Source organism: Salmo salar, unplaced genomic scaffold (genome assembly GCF_965601325.2).
Source record: "Salmo salar unplaced genomic scaffold, fSalSal1 ptg000293l, whole genome shotgun sequence".
Taxonomy (NCBI): Eukaryota; Metazoa; Chordata; class Actinopteri; order Salmoniformes; family Salmonidae; genus Salmo; species Salmo salar.
In genome coordinates, this window is record NW_027675346.1 from 2342501 (window position 1) to 2357500 (window position 15000).

At 39.6% G+C, this 15000-nt stretch overlaps 23 non-coding genes across 23 annotated transcripts in view; all 23 read left to right on the forward strand.

The window, feature by feature from the left end:
* The first annotated feature begins 5779 nt into the window (after positions 1 to 5779).
* On the forward strand, positions 5780 to 5898 carry LOC145870294 (5S ribosomal RNA). The gene has a single exon (XR_014386290.1). It is a non-coding gene; the product is annotated as a 5S ribosomal RNA (ribosomal RNA).
* Positions 5899 to 6308: 410 nt separating this feature from the next.
* Positions 6309 to 6427, forward strand: LOC123737708 (5S ribosomal RNA). The gene has a single exon (XR_006767006.2). It is a non-coding gene; the product is annotated as a 5S ribosomal RNA (ribosomal RNA).
* A 139-nt stretch (positions 6428 to 6566) lies between these two features.
* Positions 6567 to 6685, forward strand: LOC145870295 (5S ribosomal RNA). The gene has a single exon (XR_014386291.1). It is a non-coding gene; the product is annotated as a 5S ribosomal RNA (ribosomal RNA).
* A 410-nt stretch (positions 6686 to 7095) lies between these two features.
* On the forward strand, positions 7096 to 7214 carry LOC145868229 (5S ribosomal RNA). Its single transcript, XR_014384223.1, has one exon. It is a non-coding gene; the product is annotated as a 5S ribosomal RNA (ribosomal RNA).
* Positions 7215 to 7353: 139 nt separating this feature from the next.
* LOC145869800 (5S ribosomal RNA) lies at positions 7354 to 7472 on the forward strand. The gene has a single exon (XR_014385796.1). It is a non-coding gene; the product is annotated as a 5S ribosomal RNA (ribosomal RNA).
* Positions 7473 to 7882: 410 nt separating this feature from the next.
* On the forward strand, positions 7883 to 8001 carry LOC145867412 (5S ribosomal RNA). Its single transcript, XR_014383405.1, has one exon. It is a non-coding gene; the product is annotated as a 5S ribosomal RNA (ribosomal RNA).
* Positions 8002 to 8140: 139 nt separating this feature from the next.
* LOC145870296 (5S ribosomal RNA) lies at positions 8141 to 8259 on the forward strand. Its single transcript, XR_014386292.1, has one exon. It is a non-coding gene; the product is annotated as a 5S ribosomal RNA (ribosomal RNA).
* A 410-nt stretch (positions 8260 to 8669) lies between these two features.
* On the forward strand, positions 8670 to 8788 carry LOC145868231 (5S ribosomal RNA). The gene has a single exon (XR_014384225.1). It is a non-coding gene; the product is annotated as a 5S ribosomal RNA (ribosomal RNA).
* A 139-nt stretch (positions 8789 to 8927) lies between these two features.
* LOC145869801 (5S ribosomal RNA) lies at positions 8928 to 9046 on the forward strand. Its single transcript, XR_014385797.1, has one exon. It is a non-coding gene; the product is annotated as a 5S ribosomal RNA (ribosomal RNA).
* Positions 9047 to 9456: 410 nt separating this feature from the next.
* LOC145867413 (5S ribosomal RNA) lies at positions 9457 to 9575 on the forward strand. The gene has a single exon (XR_014383406.1). It is a non-coding gene; the product is annotated as a 5S ribosomal RNA (ribosomal RNA).
* Positions 9576 to 9714: 139 nt separating this feature from the next.
* Positions 9715 to 9833, forward strand: LOC145870297 (5S ribosomal RNA). Its single transcript, XR_014386293.1, has one exon. It is a non-coding gene; the product is annotated as a 5S ribosomal RNA (ribosomal RNA).
* Positions 9834 to 10243: 410 nt separating this feature from the next.
* LOC145868232 (5S ribosomal RNA) lies at positions 10244 to 10362 on the forward strand. The gene has a single exon (XR_014384226.1). It is a non-coding gene; the product is annotated as a 5S ribosomal RNA (ribosomal RNA).
* A 409-nt stretch (positions 10363 to 10771) lies between these two features.
* On the forward strand, positions 10772 to 10890 carry LOC145870124 (5S ribosomal RNA). The gene has a single exon (XR_014386120.1). It is a non-coding gene; the product is annotated as a 5S ribosomal RNA (ribosomal RNA).
* Positions 10891 to 11029: 139 nt separating this feature from the next.
* LOC145870298 (5S ribosomal RNA) lies at positions 11030 to 11148 on the forward strand. The gene has a single exon (XR_014386294.1). It is a non-coding gene; the product is annotated as a 5S ribosomal RNA (ribosomal RNA).
* Positions 11149 to 11558: 410 nt separating this feature from the next.
* On the forward strand, positions 11559 to 11677 carry LOC145868233 (5S ribosomal RNA). Its single transcript, XR_014384227.1, has one exon. It is a non-coding gene; the product is annotated as a 5S ribosomal RNA (ribosomal RNA).
* A 409-nt stretch (positions 11678 to 12086) lies between these two features.
* Positions 12087 to 12205, forward strand: LOC145870125 (5S ribosomal RNA). Its single transcript, XR_014386121.1, has one exon. It is a non-coding gene; the product is annotated as a 5S ribosomal RNA (ribosomal RNA).
* A 139-nt stretch (positions 12206 to 12344) lies between these two features.
* Positions 12345 to 12463, forward strand: LOC145869531 (5S ribosomal RNA). Its single transcript, XR_014385527.1, has one exon. It is a non-coding gene; the product is annotated as a 5S ribosomal RNA (ribosomal RNA).
* Positions 12464 to 12873: 410 nt separating this feature from the next.
* Positions 12874 to 12992, forward strand: LOC145867414 (5S ribosomal RNA). Its single transcript, XR_014383407.1, has one exon. It is a non-coding gene; the product is annotated as a 5S ribosomal RNA (ribosomal RNA).
* A 409-nt stretch (positions 12993 to 13401) lies between these two features.
* On the forward strand, positions 13402 to 13520 carry LOC145868234 (5S ribosomal RNA). The gene has a single exon (XR_014384228.1). It is a non-coding gene; the product is annotated as a 5S ribosomal RNA (ribosomal RNA).
* A 139-nt stretch (positions 13521 to 13659) lies between these two features.
* Positions 13660 to 13778, forward strand: LOC145870300 (5S ribosomal RNA). Its single transcript, XR_014386296.1, has one exon. It is a non-coding gene; the product is annotated as a 5S ribosomal RNA (ribosomal RNA).
* Positions 13779 to 14188: 410 nt separating this feature from the next.
* On the forward strand, positions 14189 to 14307 carry LOC145868235 (5S ribosomal RNA). The gene has a single exon (XR_014384229.1). It is a non-coding gene; the product is annotated as a 5S ribosomal RNA (ribosomal RNA).
* A 409-nt stretch (positions 14308 to 14716) lies between these two features.
* LOC145869272 (5S ribosomal RNA) lies at positions 14717 to 14835 on the forward strand. Its single transcript, XR_014385268.1, has one exon. It is a non-coding gene; the product is annotated as a 5S ribosomal RNA (ribosomal RNA).
* A 139-nt stretch (positions 14836 to 14974) lies between these two features.
* Positions 14975 to 15000, forward strand: part of LOC145869532 (5S ribosomal RNA) — a 119-nt gene continuing 93 nt past the window's right edge. The window contains exon 1 of the ribosomal RNA XR_014385528.1: positions 14975 to 15000. This exon is cut by the window's right edge and continues 93 nt beyond it. This is a non-coding gene — a ribosomal RNA (5S ribosomal RNA).

The following is a 15000-nucleotide window of genomic DNA, read 5'->3' on the forward strand; positions in this document are numbered from 1 at the left end:
GAGCTGTGAGTGTTTGCTTGAGAGTGTTTGCTCGAGAGCTATTTTCGTTTCTTTTTTGGTTTTTGCAATATAATTTATTGTTTTTTTATTTGGATAGTTTTTAGTTTTGTTTAGTTTTCCCCCCCTGCAGTTTTGCTGCCTGGGGGAGGTTTTTTCGCTTTCATTTTTGATTTACAATGACGGACAACATGGCAACGACAAACGGAACGGACAAAGACAACGAAAATGCGCAACGGAAGGAAAACGAAAATAAAGAAGGAATGAAATATGGCAAAGAATACACGGTGGCAATTGAGTTGGTGGGAGAAGAAAAGATGACGACGATGGAATTACTGCGAGCAATTAAGGAGATGTGTGGAGAGGTGGTGGGATGCCGAATGAAAGGCGAGAAGAAGTATGAAATTACGATGAAAAACGGAAAAGGTAAAGAACGGCTAATGGACGGTTTAAGGATAAAGGACACCAGGATTATGGCGAGAGATGTGAATGTAAATGAATTGGTGGTGTCTTTTATGAATCTCCCGGTATACATCGAAGACAAAGTTATACTGGACAAGCTGAGTAGCTGGGGAGTAACGGCCGTCTCGGAGATAAGGAGGAGAGTTTGGCCTGGAACGGAGGTGGTTGACGGAACACGGTTTTGTAAAGTTAAATTTACGGAAAAAGTAAAATCATTGCCATATTCCACAAAAATTGAGACGCTGGAAGGAGCTGAATACTTCAGGGTGATCCATGACAAGCAGGTCAGAGTTTGTCGATTGTGCATACAACCTGGGCACATAGTTAAAGATTGCCCTGAATTCAAGTGTTTCAAGTGCGGCAATCAAGGCCATTATGCGAGAGAGTGTGTCGGAGAGAAGGAAAGGAATGTTTGTGGAAGATGCAGAAAGAGATTGGCGGAGTGCAACTGTGGAGAAGTTATGACTGAAGAGGGGAGTCAAGTACTATTCGAGGAAGCAGTTGTATCATCGCAAGAAGGAGAAGAAGATGGAGGAGAGGACGTGGTGGAAGGTGGAGAGACGGAGGAAGGAAGAAGGGAGAAGAAAGAAGACCAGAAGATTAACGAAATTGGGAGCAGTATGGATTCGGAAATAAGAAGGTGGAGTTTTCAGGAGGAGAGGGGAAGTGGATTGGGGGGAAGCACGGGGGACTCACGGGTTTTGGGGGAAAGCACAGCACAAACAAGTACCTCGGGGGGTGAAGAAATGGAGAGGGTCTTAAGTTTAATGACAATAACAGAGACGGGTATGAACACGGGGAGCACAACGACTACTACACGTGAGACGGAGATGAACATTCCAGAAACGGCGGAGAACACGGGGAGCACAACGAACATTCCAGAATCGGCGATGAACACGGGGAGCACAACGAGCATTCCAGAATCGGCGATGAACACGGGGAGCACAACGGATGAGGGTGTAAAGAAGAAAAGTTGGCTGGATGAAATGGACTTGGAGGAGATATCGGACTCGGATGATGGGGAAAAATTTGAAAGAATGAGAGGAGGATACAGGAAGAGGAAAGCAGCGGAGGGGGGGGAGAGAAAGGGTGGAAGAGGAAAGAAACTGGATAAAAGGTAGAGGATAATGAAATTATATTTTATAATTTTATTATTTATTAGTATGGTAACAATAATGTCGATAAATGCGAATGGGTTGAGAACAATAGGAAAATTTAATAGAATAGTACACATAAAGAATTCTGATATTTTATGTATTCAAGAGACGCACTGGGATAATATGTGTGTTTTAGAAATTCAGAAAATATGGAGGGATTTTATTTATGTAAACAATGGTAGGGGGAATTCATGTGGGGTTGCAATTTTAATAAGGAAGGATGTAGTAGAAAATGTGAAGAAGATATATAATGATAATAATGGGAGGATTTTAATTTTAGATTTTGAATATATGAGTAGGGTTTTTAGGATTATAAATATTTATGCGCCGAATAATGAAATAGAGAGAAGGAATTTATTTTTAGAATTAGCGAAATGGTGCAAGGGAAACTGTATTTTAGTTGGGGATTTTAATGTAAAAATGGATAGACTAGATATGACAAGGGGAGCTATTTTTAGAAGTGACGTATCTAGGGGGGTTTTAAGGAAGATGATGGTTGAAAACAATTTAATTGATATATGGAGGGAGGAGAATCCGAATAAGAGAGAATTTTCTAGAAGGCAGGTGGTTTTAGGGGAATTGAAACAGACACGGATAGATTTGGTTTTAGTAAATGAAGGGTTAAGGAATTTTATGAAGGATATTAAATATATTTTTACAACTTTTAGTGATCATGCTGGGTTAACATTTTCGGTGGGGTTAGATAAGGAAAGGAAAGGGGGGGGAATATGGTGTATGAATGCAGGGTATCTAGGTGATGAGGAATACGGGAAACAACTTAAATCTTTGATAGAAGATGAAATGGAGGATAAGCAAAAAGGGAATGATAAGTGCAAGTGGTGGGAAAATGTTAAAGAAAAAATAAAAGTTTTTAGTATTAGATATGCAAGGAAGCAGAGGAGTAGGATGACAAGAGCAGAAAATTATTTAAGAACAAAATTGAATGAAGAAATGAAGAAATGTGATAGTGATCCTGATTATACTATTGAAAAGTTTTTAGATTTAAAAGAAAAATTGAGCAAATGTGAAATAGATAAGTGTAAGGGTGCAATTATAAGAAGTAGGGCAAAATATGTTTTAGAAGGGGAGAAATGTACGTCGTTTTTTCTTGGTTTAGAGAAAACTAAACAGATGAAATCATATATTAGTGAGATTGAAAATGTAAAGGGTGAAGTAGTAAATGATTATGTGGAGATATTAGAAACGGTACAGAATTTTTATAAGGATTTATTTAAGAAAGGGGAGGTGGATGAGGGGTGTGTAAAAGAGATTTTAAGTAGTGTTGATGTGCAAATTGGTGTTGAGGATAAGCAAATGTGTGATAGGAAGATAACAATGGATGAAGTGAAAGATGCAATTAAGGGTTTACAAATAAATAAAAGTCCTGGAGTAGATGGACTAATTGCAGAGTTTTATAAAATGTATGAAAGTATTTTAGCACCTATTTTATTAGAAGTATATCAATATATGGAAGACAATAATACTGTTTCAGATTCCATGGTGACAGGGCTGATATCGATTTTATATAAAAATAAGGGGAGTAAATTGAAATTAGAAAATTATAGGCCAATTAGTTTATTAAACTCAGATTATAAGATTTTAGCTAAGATACTGGCAAATAGGATGAAGATGGTTTTAAATGATATTATAGCACCTACACAAAATTATACTGTGCCTGGAAGAGATATAGCAGATACCATAACTACACTTAGAGATGTGATAAATAAAATGAATAGCGATAAGATAGGGGGAATTGTTTTAAGTATAGATTTTAATAAAGCTTTTGACAGGGTGGAACATGATTTTATGTTTAGGGTACTGGAAAAGTATGGGTTTGGAAATGGAATTATAAGATGGATAAAATTATTATATAGAAAGGCTAAAAGTAGGGTTAAATGTAATGGGATTTTAACAGATTCTTTTATTCTTGAGAGATCAGTGAGACAGGGGTGCCCTTTATCAGCTTTATTGTTTGTTTTATCGGTAGAACCCTTAGCGGCATACCTTAAAAAAGATCATTTTATAAATTGTGTAGAGACTCCGCAAGGAGGTTTTAGTTTAATTCATCAATATGCAGACGATACCACAATTACAGTCAGAGATGAGGGAAGTGTTAAAAGGGTGATGGAGTGTTTTAAAGTATATGAGAAAGCCTCAGGAGCTAAAGTGAATATGGAGAAGTCAGTAATAATGTATGTTGGGAAGAATAATGAGGGGACTTTTCCTTTTAAGGTGGTAAATGATTATTTTAAGGTGTTAGGTGTGTTTTTAGGGGTGAAGGAACAAGAAGCTAGGGATCTGACATGGAGTGGGGTTATAAACAAAGTTAGGAAGGTAGTAAATATGTGGAGGGGGAGGGCTTTGAAATTAAAAGGGAAAGTAATTGTTGTAAATTCCTTGCTGATGTCAATTTTTATTCATGTCATGAACGTTTTAGATGTACCAGAATGGGTTTTATCTGAAATGAATATGATTTTAGTTGATTTTTTATGGGATGGGAAAGGAGCGAAAATTTCTTTTAAAACATTGATTGCAGGTTATGAGGAGGGGGGTTTGAAGTTGGTGGATTTAAATGTAAGGAAAAAAGCAATTAGAGTTAAAATGGTACGGAAATATTTATATGGTGAACTAGATTATGGATGGAAAAGATTTTTTAAGGAGTATTTGCAGGAGGTTGGGAGGATGGGGGACAATGGTTTATTGATGTGCATGAAAAAAGAAATGTTAAGTAATATACCATTGTTTTATAGAGAAGTGTTTGAAGCTTGGGGGGAGTTTTTACCAAATATTTATTATGAGTGTACCATTTTAGACAATATTTTAAATCAGCCAATTTTCTTAAATCCCAAGATACAATATAATAATAAGATGTTGTTTTGTAAATATTTTATGAGGGCTGGGATGAGACAGATTGGGGATATTTTATACGAGGTCATTCCAGGGTTCCTTACTGTACAAGCGATTTATGATAATGTTTGTGAAGTGGAAGATGAAATAAGCAAAACTACAGTAGATAATATGTATAAGAGAATTTTAGGGTGTATTCCTGAAGAATGGGTGCTTTTAATAAATACAGAGGTGGTTGAGAGAGCTAAGGGTTTACCGGTTTTATATTATGAAAGTAATGGGGAGAAACATGTTTTATCAGGTTTGAAAGTTAAAAAGATTTATGAAAAATGTATTTTAAGAGAGATAAAAGCTCCTGCTTCAGAAAAAGTGTGGTCTAGGGTATTTGTAAATATAGATGTAAAATCAATATGGAAGAATGTCAATGTCAAATATAATTCTATAGAATGTGAAGATAATGATTTTAAATTGAAACATAATAGGATTTTTACGAACGTGGTTTTACATCAAATAAATAGAGACATTAAAAGAGAATGTGATATTTGTGGTACGGAGGTGGAAAATTTTATGCACTTTTTTATTGAATGTAGTAGATTACAAGGGTTTCATGAGTTTATAAAGGGGCTTTTAGAACAACATTGGGGAGAAGATATTGTAAATGGGATTGAGTGGAGGAGGTTGTTTCTATTTGGTATAAATGGAAAAAGCAAAGTTTTTAATATTAATTTGATGAATTTTGTTCTTAGCCATGCTAGATACGCTGTAAGACAAAGAAGGAATTTAGGACATTATGAAGGGAAAATTGTGAGTGTGGAGGTTTTATTTAAAAGTATTTTAGAGAAAGATATTGAACTAATATATAAATATGGAGGATGTAATTTTGAAAAACTGTTTGTGTGGGGGAGCACTTTTATCGAAATTGATCAAAATGGAAAACTTGCTTTTAATTATTAATTGGTTTTATTTTCTTTTCTTTTTTGATTTTGTAAAAGGATGAATTGTTCATCCTTTTTTATTATTATTGTTTGAATATTGTAAATATTATGTGTTTTTTCATAATAAAAGATAAAAAAAAAAAAGGTACGCCCGATCTCGTCTGATCTCGGAAGCTAAGCAGGGTCGGGCCTGGTTAGTACTTGGATGGGAGACCGCCTGGGAATACCAGGTGCTGTAAGCATTTTGTCCACGAGGGTGTGCTCTTGCACTATTTCATCAGCAACACTGCCTTGTAGTAAGCATTTAATGATGAATTGACTAAATGTCTGTTTTATCAGACTCACTTTGACTATATATGTTGTAGCAAGAGATTGTTTCTCGCTTACGGCCATATCAGCCTGGGTACGCCCGATCTCGTCTGATTTCGGAAGCTAAGCAGGGTTGGGCCTGGTTAGTACTTGGATGGGAGACCGCCTGGGAATACCATGTGCTGTAAGCATTTTGTCCACGAGGGTGTGCTCTTGCACTATTTCATCAGCAACACTGCGTTGTAGTAAGCATTTAATGATGAATTGACTAAATGCAGCTTCCTGCCTTTTTAATAGGATCAAATTTCCTGGATGTTTTCAATTAGCATCTGCCTTGTATTTATGAGACAAACAAGAATATTGTTGGTGAATGCAGCTTGTGTGTGCTTTGTGCTCCTTGGCCCTGTTCAAATGATGAAAGGAAATAAAGTTTGTATTTTATCCAACTACCTGTGCTAAAAAGTGATGGGAACAGTGTTTGTAATTTCTTCTACTTTTTCAGTGACACAAAGTTCAAGCTGCTTATCTAATTGGTGAAAATGCAATGTCTGTTTATCACACTCACTTTGACTATATATGTTGTAGCAAGAGATTGTTTCTCGCTTACGGCCATATCAGCCTGGGTACGCCCGATCTCGTCTGATCTCGGAAGCTAAGCAGGGTCGGGCCTGGTTAGTACTTGGATGGGAGACCGCCTGGGAATACCAGGTGCTGTAAGCATTTTGTCCACGAGGGTGTGCTCTTGCACTATTTCATCAGCAACACTGCCTTGTAGTAAGCATTTAATGATGAATTGACTAAATGTCTGTTTTATCAGACTCACTTTGACTATATATGTTGTAGCAAGAGATTGTTTCTCGCTTACGGCCATATCAGCCTGGGTACGCCCGATCTCGTCTGATTTCGGAAGCTAAGCAGGGTTGGGCCTGGTTAGTACTTGGATGGGAGACCGCCTGGGAATACCATGTGCTGTAAGCATTTTGTCCACGAGGGTGTGCTCTTGCACTATTTCATCAGCAACACTGCGTTGTAGTAAGCATTTAATGATGAATTGACTAAATGCAGCTTCCTGCCTTTTTAATAGGATCAAATTTCCTGGATGTTTTCAATTAGCATCTGCCTTGTATTTATGAGACAAACAAGAATATTGTTGGTGAATGCAGCTTGTGTGTGCTTTGTGCTCCTTGGCCCTGTTCAAATGATGAAAGGAAATAAAGTTTGTATTTTATCCAACTACCTGTGCTAAAAAGTGATGGGAACAGTGTTTGTAATTTCTTCTACTTTTTCAGTGACACAAAGTTCAAGCTGCTTATCTAATTGTTGAAAATGCAATGTCTGTTTATCACACTCACTTTGACTATATATGTTGTAGCAAGAGATTGTTTCTCGCTTACGGCCATACCAGCCTGGGTACGCCCGATCTCGTCTGATCTCGGAAGCTAAGCAGGGTCGGGCCTGGTTAGTACTTGGATGGGAGACCGCCTGGAAATACCAGGTGCTGTAAGCATTTTGTCCACGAGGGTGTGCTCTTGCACTATTTCATCAGCAACACTGCCTTGTAGTAAGCATTTAATGATGAATTGACTAAATGTCTGTTTTATCAGACTCACTTTGACTATATATGTTGTAGCAAGAGATTGTTTCTCGCTTACGGCCATATCAGCCTGGGTACGCCCGATCTCGTCTGATCTCGGAAGCTAAGCAGGGTCGGGCCTGGTTAGTACTTGGATGGGAGACCGCCTGGGAATACCATGTGCTGTAAGCATTTTGTCCACGAGGGTGTGCTCTTGCACTATTTCATCAGCAACACTGCGTTGTAGTAAGCATTTAATGATGAATTGACTAAATGCAGCTTCCTGCCTTTTTAATAGGATCAAATTTCCTGGATGTTTTCAATTAGCATCTGCCTTGTATTTATGAGACAAACAAGAATATTGTTGGTGAATGCAGCTTGTGTGTGCTTTGTGCTCCTTGGCCCTGTTCAAATGATGAAAGGAAATAAAGTTTGTATTTTATCCAACTACCTGTGCTAAAAAGTGATGGGAACAGTGTTTGTAATTTCTTCTACTTTTTCAGTGACACAAAGTTCAAGCTGCTTATCTAATTGGTGAAAATGCAATGTCTGTTTATCACACTCACTTTGACTATATATGTTGTAGCAAGAGATTGTTTCTCGCTTACGGCCATATCAGCCTGGGTACGCCCGATCTCGTCTGATCTCGGAAGCTAAGCAGGGTCGGGCCTGGTTAGTACTTGGATGGGAGACCGCCTGGGAATACCAGGTGCTGTAAGCATTTTGTCCACGAGGGTGTGCTCTTGCACTATTTCATCAGCAACACTGCCTTGTAGTAAGCATTTAATGATGAATTGACTAAATGTCTGTTTTATCAGACTCACTTTGACTATATATGTTGTAGCAAGAGATTGTTTCTCGCTTACGGCCATATCAGCCTGGGTACGCCCGATCTCGTCTGATTTCGGAAGCTAAGCAGGGTTGGGCCTGGTTAGTACTTGGATGGGAGACCGCCTGGGAATACCATGTGCTGTAAGCATTTTGTCCACGAGGGTGTGCTCTTGCACTATTTCATCAGCAACACTGCGTTGTAGTAAGCATTTAATGATGAATTGACTAAATGCAGCTTCCTGCCTTTTTAATAGGATCAAATTTCCTGGATGTTTTCAATTAGCATCTGCCTTGTATTTATGAGACAAACAAGAATATTGTTGGTGAATGCAGCTTGTGTGTGCTTTGTGCTCCTTGGCCCTGTTCAAATGATGAAAGGAAATAAAGTTTGTATTTTATCCAACTACCTGTGCTAAAAAGTGATGGGAACAGTGTTTGTAATTTCTTCTACTTTTTCAGTGACACAAAGTTCAAGCTGCTTATCTAATTGTTGAAAATGCAATGTCTGTTTATCACACTCACTTTGACTATATATGTTGTAGCAAGAGATTGTTTCTCGCTTACGGCCATACCAGCCTGGGTACGCCCGATCTCGTCTGATCTCGGAAGCTAAGCAGGGTCGGGCCTGGTTAGTACTTGGATGGGAGACCGCCTGGAAATACCAGGTGCTGTAAGCATTTTGTCCACGAGGGTGTGCTCTTGCACTATTTCATCAGCAACACTGCCTTGTAGTAAGCATTTAATGATGAATTGACTAAATGTCTGTTTTATCAGACTCACTTTGACTATATATGTTGTAGCAAGAGATTGTTTCTCGCTTACGGCCATATCAGCCTGGGTACGCCCGATCTCGTCTGATCTCGGAAGCTAAGCAGGGTCGGGCCTGGTTAGTACTTGGATGGGAGACCGCCTGGGAATACCATGTGCTGTAAGCATTTTGTCCACGAGGGTGTGCTCTTGCACTATTTCATCAGCAACACTGCGTTGTAGTAAGCATTTAATGATGAATTGACTAAATGCAGCTTCCTGCCTTTTTAATAGGATCAAATTTCCTGGATGTTTTCAATTAGCATCTGCCTTGTATTTATGAGACAAACAAGAATATTGTTGCTGAATGCAGCTTGTGTGTGCTTTGTGCTCCTTGGCCCTGTTCAAATGATGAAAGGAAATAAAGTTTGTATTTTATCCAACTACCTGTGCTAAAAAGTGATGGGAACAGTGTTTGTAATTTCTTCTACTTTTTCAGTGACACAAAGTTCAAGCTGCTTATCTAATTGGTGAAAATGCAATGTCTGTTTATCACACTCACTTTGACTATATATGTTGTAGCAAGAGATTGTTTCTCGCTTACGGCCATATCAGCCTGGGTACGCCCGATCTCGTCTGATCTCGGAAGCTAAGCAGGGTCGGGCCTGGTTAGTACTTGGATGGGAGACCGCCTGGGAATACCAGGTGCTGTAAGCATTTTGTCCACGAGGGTGTGCTCTTGCACTATTTCATCAGCAACACTGCCTTGTAGTAAGCATTTAATGATGAATTGACTAAATGTCTGTTTTATCAGACTCACTTTGACTATATATGTTGTAGCAAGAGATTGTTTCTCGCTTACGGCCATATCAGCCTGGGTACGCCCGATCTCGTCTGATTTCGGAAGCTAAGCAGGGTTGGGCCTGGTTAGTACTTGGATGGGAGACCGCCTGGGAATACCATGTGCTGTAAGCATTTTGTCCACGAGGGTGTGCTCTTGCACTATTTCATCAGCAACACTGCGTTGTAGTAAGCATTTAATGATGAATTGACTAAATGCAGCTTCCTGCCTTTTTAATAGGATCAAATTTCCTGGATGTTTTCAATTAGCATCTGCCTTGTATTTATGAGACAAACAAGAATATTGTTGGTGAATGCAGCTTGTGTGTGCTTTGTGCTCCTTGGCCCTGTTCAAATGATGAAAGGAAATAAAGTTTGTATTTTATCCAACTACCTGTGCTAAAAAGTGATGGGAACAGTGTTTGTAATTTCTTCTACTTTTTCAGTGACACAAAGTTCAAGCTGCTTATCTAATTGTTGAAAATGCAATGTCTGTTTATCACACTCACTTTGACTATATATGTTGTAGCAAGAGATTGTTTCTCGCTTACGGCCATACCAGCCTGGGTACGCCCGATCTCGTCTGATCTCGGAAGCTAAGCAGGGTCGGGCCTGGTTAGTACTTGGATGGGAGACCGCCTGGAAATACCAGGTGCTGTAAGCATTTTGTCCACGAGGGTGTGCTCTTGCACTATTTCATCAGCAACACTGCCTTGTAGTAAGCATTTAATGATGAATTGACTAAATGCAGCTTCCTGCCTTTTTAATAGGATCAAATTTCCTTGTGTTTTCAATTAGCATCTGCCTTGTATTTATAAGACAAACAAGAATATTGTTGCTGAATGCAGCTTGTGTGTGCTTTGTGCTCCTTGGCCCTGTTCAAATGATGAAAGGAAATAAAGTTTGTATTTTATCCAACTACCTGTGCTAAAAAGTGATGGGAACAGTTTTTTTAATTTCTTCAATTTTTCCAGTGACACAAAGTTCAAGCTGCTTATCTAATTGTTGAAAATGCAATGTCTGTTTATCACACTCACTTTAACTATATATGTTGTAGCAAGAGATTGTTTCTCGCTTACGGCCATACCAGCCTGGGTATGCCCGATCTCGTCTGATCTCGGAAGCTAAGCAGGGTCGGGCCTGGTTAGTACTTGGATGGGAGACCGCCTGGAAATACCAGGTGCTGTTAGCATTTTGTCCACGATGGTGTGCTCTTGCACTATTTCATCAGCAACACTGCCTTGTAGTAAGCATTTAATGATGAATTGACTAAATGTCTGTTTTATCAGACTCACTTTGACTATATATGTTGTAGCAAGAGATTGTTTCTCGCTTACGGCCATATCAGCCTGGGTACGCCCGATCTCGTCTGATTTCGGAAGCTAAGCAGGGTTGGGCCTGGTTAGTACTTGGATGGGAGACCGCCTGGGAATACCATGTGCTGTAAGCATTTTGTCCACGAGGGTGTGCTCTTGCACTATTTCATCAGCAACACTGCGTTGTAGTAAGCATTTAATGATGAATTGACTAAATGCAGCTTCCTGCCTTTTTAATAGGATCAAATTTCCTGGATGTTTTCAATTAGCATCTGCCTTGTATTTATGAGACAAACAAGAATATTGTTGGTGAATGCAGCTTGTGTGTGCTTTGTGCTCCTTGGCCCTGTTCAAATGATGAAAGGAAATAAAGTTTGTATTTTATCCAACTACCTGTGCTAAAAAGTGATGGGAACAGTGTTTGTAATTTCTTCTACTTTTTCAGTGACACAAAGTTCAAGCTGCTTATCTAATTGTTGAAAATGCAATGTCTGTTTATCACACTCACTTTGACTATATATGTTGTAGCAAGAGATTGTTTCTCGCTTACGGCCATACCAGCCTGGGTACGCCCGATCTCGTCTGATCTCGGAAGCTAAGCAGGGTCGGGCCTGGTTAGTACTTGGATGGGAGACCGCCTGGAAATACCAGGTGCTGTAAGCATTTTGTCCACGAGGGTGTGCTCTTGCACTATTTCATCAGCAACACTGCCTTGTAGTAAGCATTTAATGATGAATTGACTAAATGCAGCTTCCTGCCTTTTTAATAGGATCAAATTTCCTTGTGTTTTCAATTAGCATCTGCCTTGTATTTATAAGACAAACAAGAATATTGTTGCTGAATGCAGCTTGTGTGTGCTTTGTGCTCCTTGGCCCTGTTCAAATGATGAAAGGAAATAAAGTTTGTATTTTATCCAACTACCTGTGCTAAAAAGTGATGGGAACAGTTTTTTTAATTTCTTCAATTTTTCCAGTGACACAAAGTTCAAGCTGCTTATCTAATTGTTGAAAATGCAATGTCTGTTTATCACACTCACTTTAACTATATATGTTGTAGCAAGAGATTGTTTCTCGCTTACGGCCATACCAGCCTGGGTATGCCCGATCTCGTCTGATCTCGGAAGCTAAGCAGGGTCGGGCCTGGTTAGTACTTGGATGGGAGACCGCCTGGAAATACCAGGTGCTGTTAGCATTTTGTCCACGATGGTGTGCTCTTGCACTATTTCATCAGCAACACTGCCTTGTAGTAAGCATTTAATGATGAATTGACTAAATGTCTGTTTTATCAGACTCACTTTGACTATATATGTTGTAGCAAGAGATTGTTTCTCGCTTACGGCCATATCAGCCTGGGTACGCCCGATCTCGTCTGATCTCGGAAGCTAAGCAGGGTCGGGCCTGGTTAGTACTTGGATGGGAGACCGCCTGGAAATACCAGGTGCTGTAAGCATTTTGTCCACGAGGGTGTGCTCTTGCACTATTTCATCAGCAACACTGCGTTGTAGTAAGCATTTAATGATGAATTGACTAAATGCAGCTTCCTGCCTTTTTAATAGGATCAAATTTCCTGGATGTTTTCAATTAGCATCTGCCTTGTATTTATGAGACAAACAAGAATATTGTTGGTGAATGCAGCTTGTGTGTGCTTTGTGCTCCTTGGCCCTGTTCAAATGATGAAAGGAAATAAAGTTTGTATTTTATCCAACTACCTGTGCTAAAAAGTGATGGGAACAGTGTTTGTAATTTCTTCTACTTTTTCAGTGACACAAAGTTCAAGCTGCTTATCTAATTGTTGAAAATGCAATGTCTGTTTATCACACTCACTTTGACTATATATGTTGTAGCAAGAGATTGTTTCTCGCTTACGGCCATATCAGCCTGGGTACGCCCGATCTCGTCTGATCTCGGAAGCTAAGCAGGGTCGGGCCTGGTTAGTACTTGGATGGGAGACCGCCTGGGAATACCAGGTGCTGTAAGCATTTTGTCCACGAGGGTGTGCTCTTGCACTATTTCATCAGCAACACTGCCTTGTAGTAAGCATTTAATGATGAATTGACTAAATGCAGCTTCCTGCCTTTTTAATAGGATCAAATTTCCTTGTGTTTTCAATTAGCATCTGCCTTGTATTTATAAGACAAACAAGAATATTGTTGCTGAATGCAGCTTGTGTGTGCTTTGTGCTCCTTGGCCCTGTTCAAATGATGAAAGGAAATAAAGTTTGTATTTTATCCAACTACCTGTGCTAAAAAGTGATGGGAACAGTGTTTGTAATTTCTTCTACTTTTTCAGTGACACAAAGTTCAAGCTGCTTATCTAATTGTTGAAAATGCAATGTCTGTTTATCACACTCACTTTGACTATATATGTTGTAGCAAGAGATTGTTTCTCGCTTACGGCCATACCAGCCTGGGTACGCCCGATCTCGTCTGATCTCGGAAGCTAAGCAGGGTCGGGCCTGGTTAGTACTTGGATGGGAGACCGCCTGGAAATACCAGGTGCTGTAAGCATTTTGTCCACGAGGGTGTGCTCTTGCACTATTTCATCAGCAACACTGCCTTGTAGTAAGCATTTAATGATGAATTGACTAAATGTCTGTTTTATCAGACTCACTTTGACTATATATGTTGTAGCAAGAGATTGTTTCTCGCTTACGGCCATATCAGCCTGGGTACGCCCGATCTCGTCTGATTTCGGAAGCTAAGCAGGGTTGGGCCTGGTTAGTACTTGGATGGGAGACCGCCTGGGAATACCATGTGCTGTAAGCATTTTGTCCACGAGGGTGTGCTCTTGCACTATTTCATCAGCAACACTGCGTTGTAGTAAGCATTTAATGATGAATTGACTAAATGCAGCTTCCTGCCTTTTTAATAGGATCAAATTTCCTGGATGTTTTCAATTAGCATCTGCCTTGTATTTATGAGACAAACAAGAATATTGTTGGTGAATGCAGCTTGTGTGTGCTTTGTGCTCCTTGGCCCTGTTCAAATGATGAAAGGAAATAAAGTTTGTATTTTATCCAACTACCTGTGCTAAAAAGTGATGGGAACAGTGTTTGTAATTTCTTCTACTTTTTCAGTGACACAAAGTTCAAGCTGCTTATCTAATTGTTGAAAATGCAATGTCTGTTTATCACACTCACTTTGACTATATATGTTGTAGCAAGAGATTGTTTCTCGCTTACGGCCATACCAGCCTGGGTACGCCCGATCTCGTCTGATCTCGGAAGCTAAGCAGGGTCGGGCCTGGTTAGTACTTGGATGGGAGACCGCCTGGAAATACCAGGTGCTGTAAGCATTTTGTCCACGAGGGTGTGCTCTTGCACTATTTCATCAGCAACACTGCCTTGTAGTAAGCATTTAATGATGAATTGACTAAATGCAGCTTCCTGCCTTTTTAATAGGATCAAATTTCCTTGTGTTTTCAATTAGCATCTGCCTTGTATTTATAAGACAAACAAGAATATTGTTGCTGAATGCAGCTTGTGTGTGCTTTGTGCTCCTTGGCCCTGTTCAAATGATGAAAGGAAATAAAGTTTGTATTTTATCCAACTACCTGTGCTAAAAAGTGATGGGAACAGTTTTTTTAATTTCTTCAATTTTTCCAGTGACACAAAGTTCAAGCTGCTTATCTAATTGTTGAAAATGCAATGTCTGTTTATCACACTCACTTTGACTATATATGTTGTAGCAAGAGATTGTTTCTCGCTTACGGCCATACCAGCCTGGGTATGCCCGATCTCGTCTGATCTCGGAAGCTAAGCAGGGTCGGGCCTGGTTAGTACTTGGATGGGAGACCGCCTGGAAATACCAGGTGCTGTAAGCATTTTGTCCACGATGGTGTGCTCTTGCACTATTTCATCAGCAACACTGCCTTGTAGTAAGCATTTAATGATGAATTGACTAAATGTCTGTTTTATCAGACTCACTTTGACTATATATGTTGTAGCAAGAGATTGTTTCTCGCTTACGGCCATATCAGCCTGGGTAC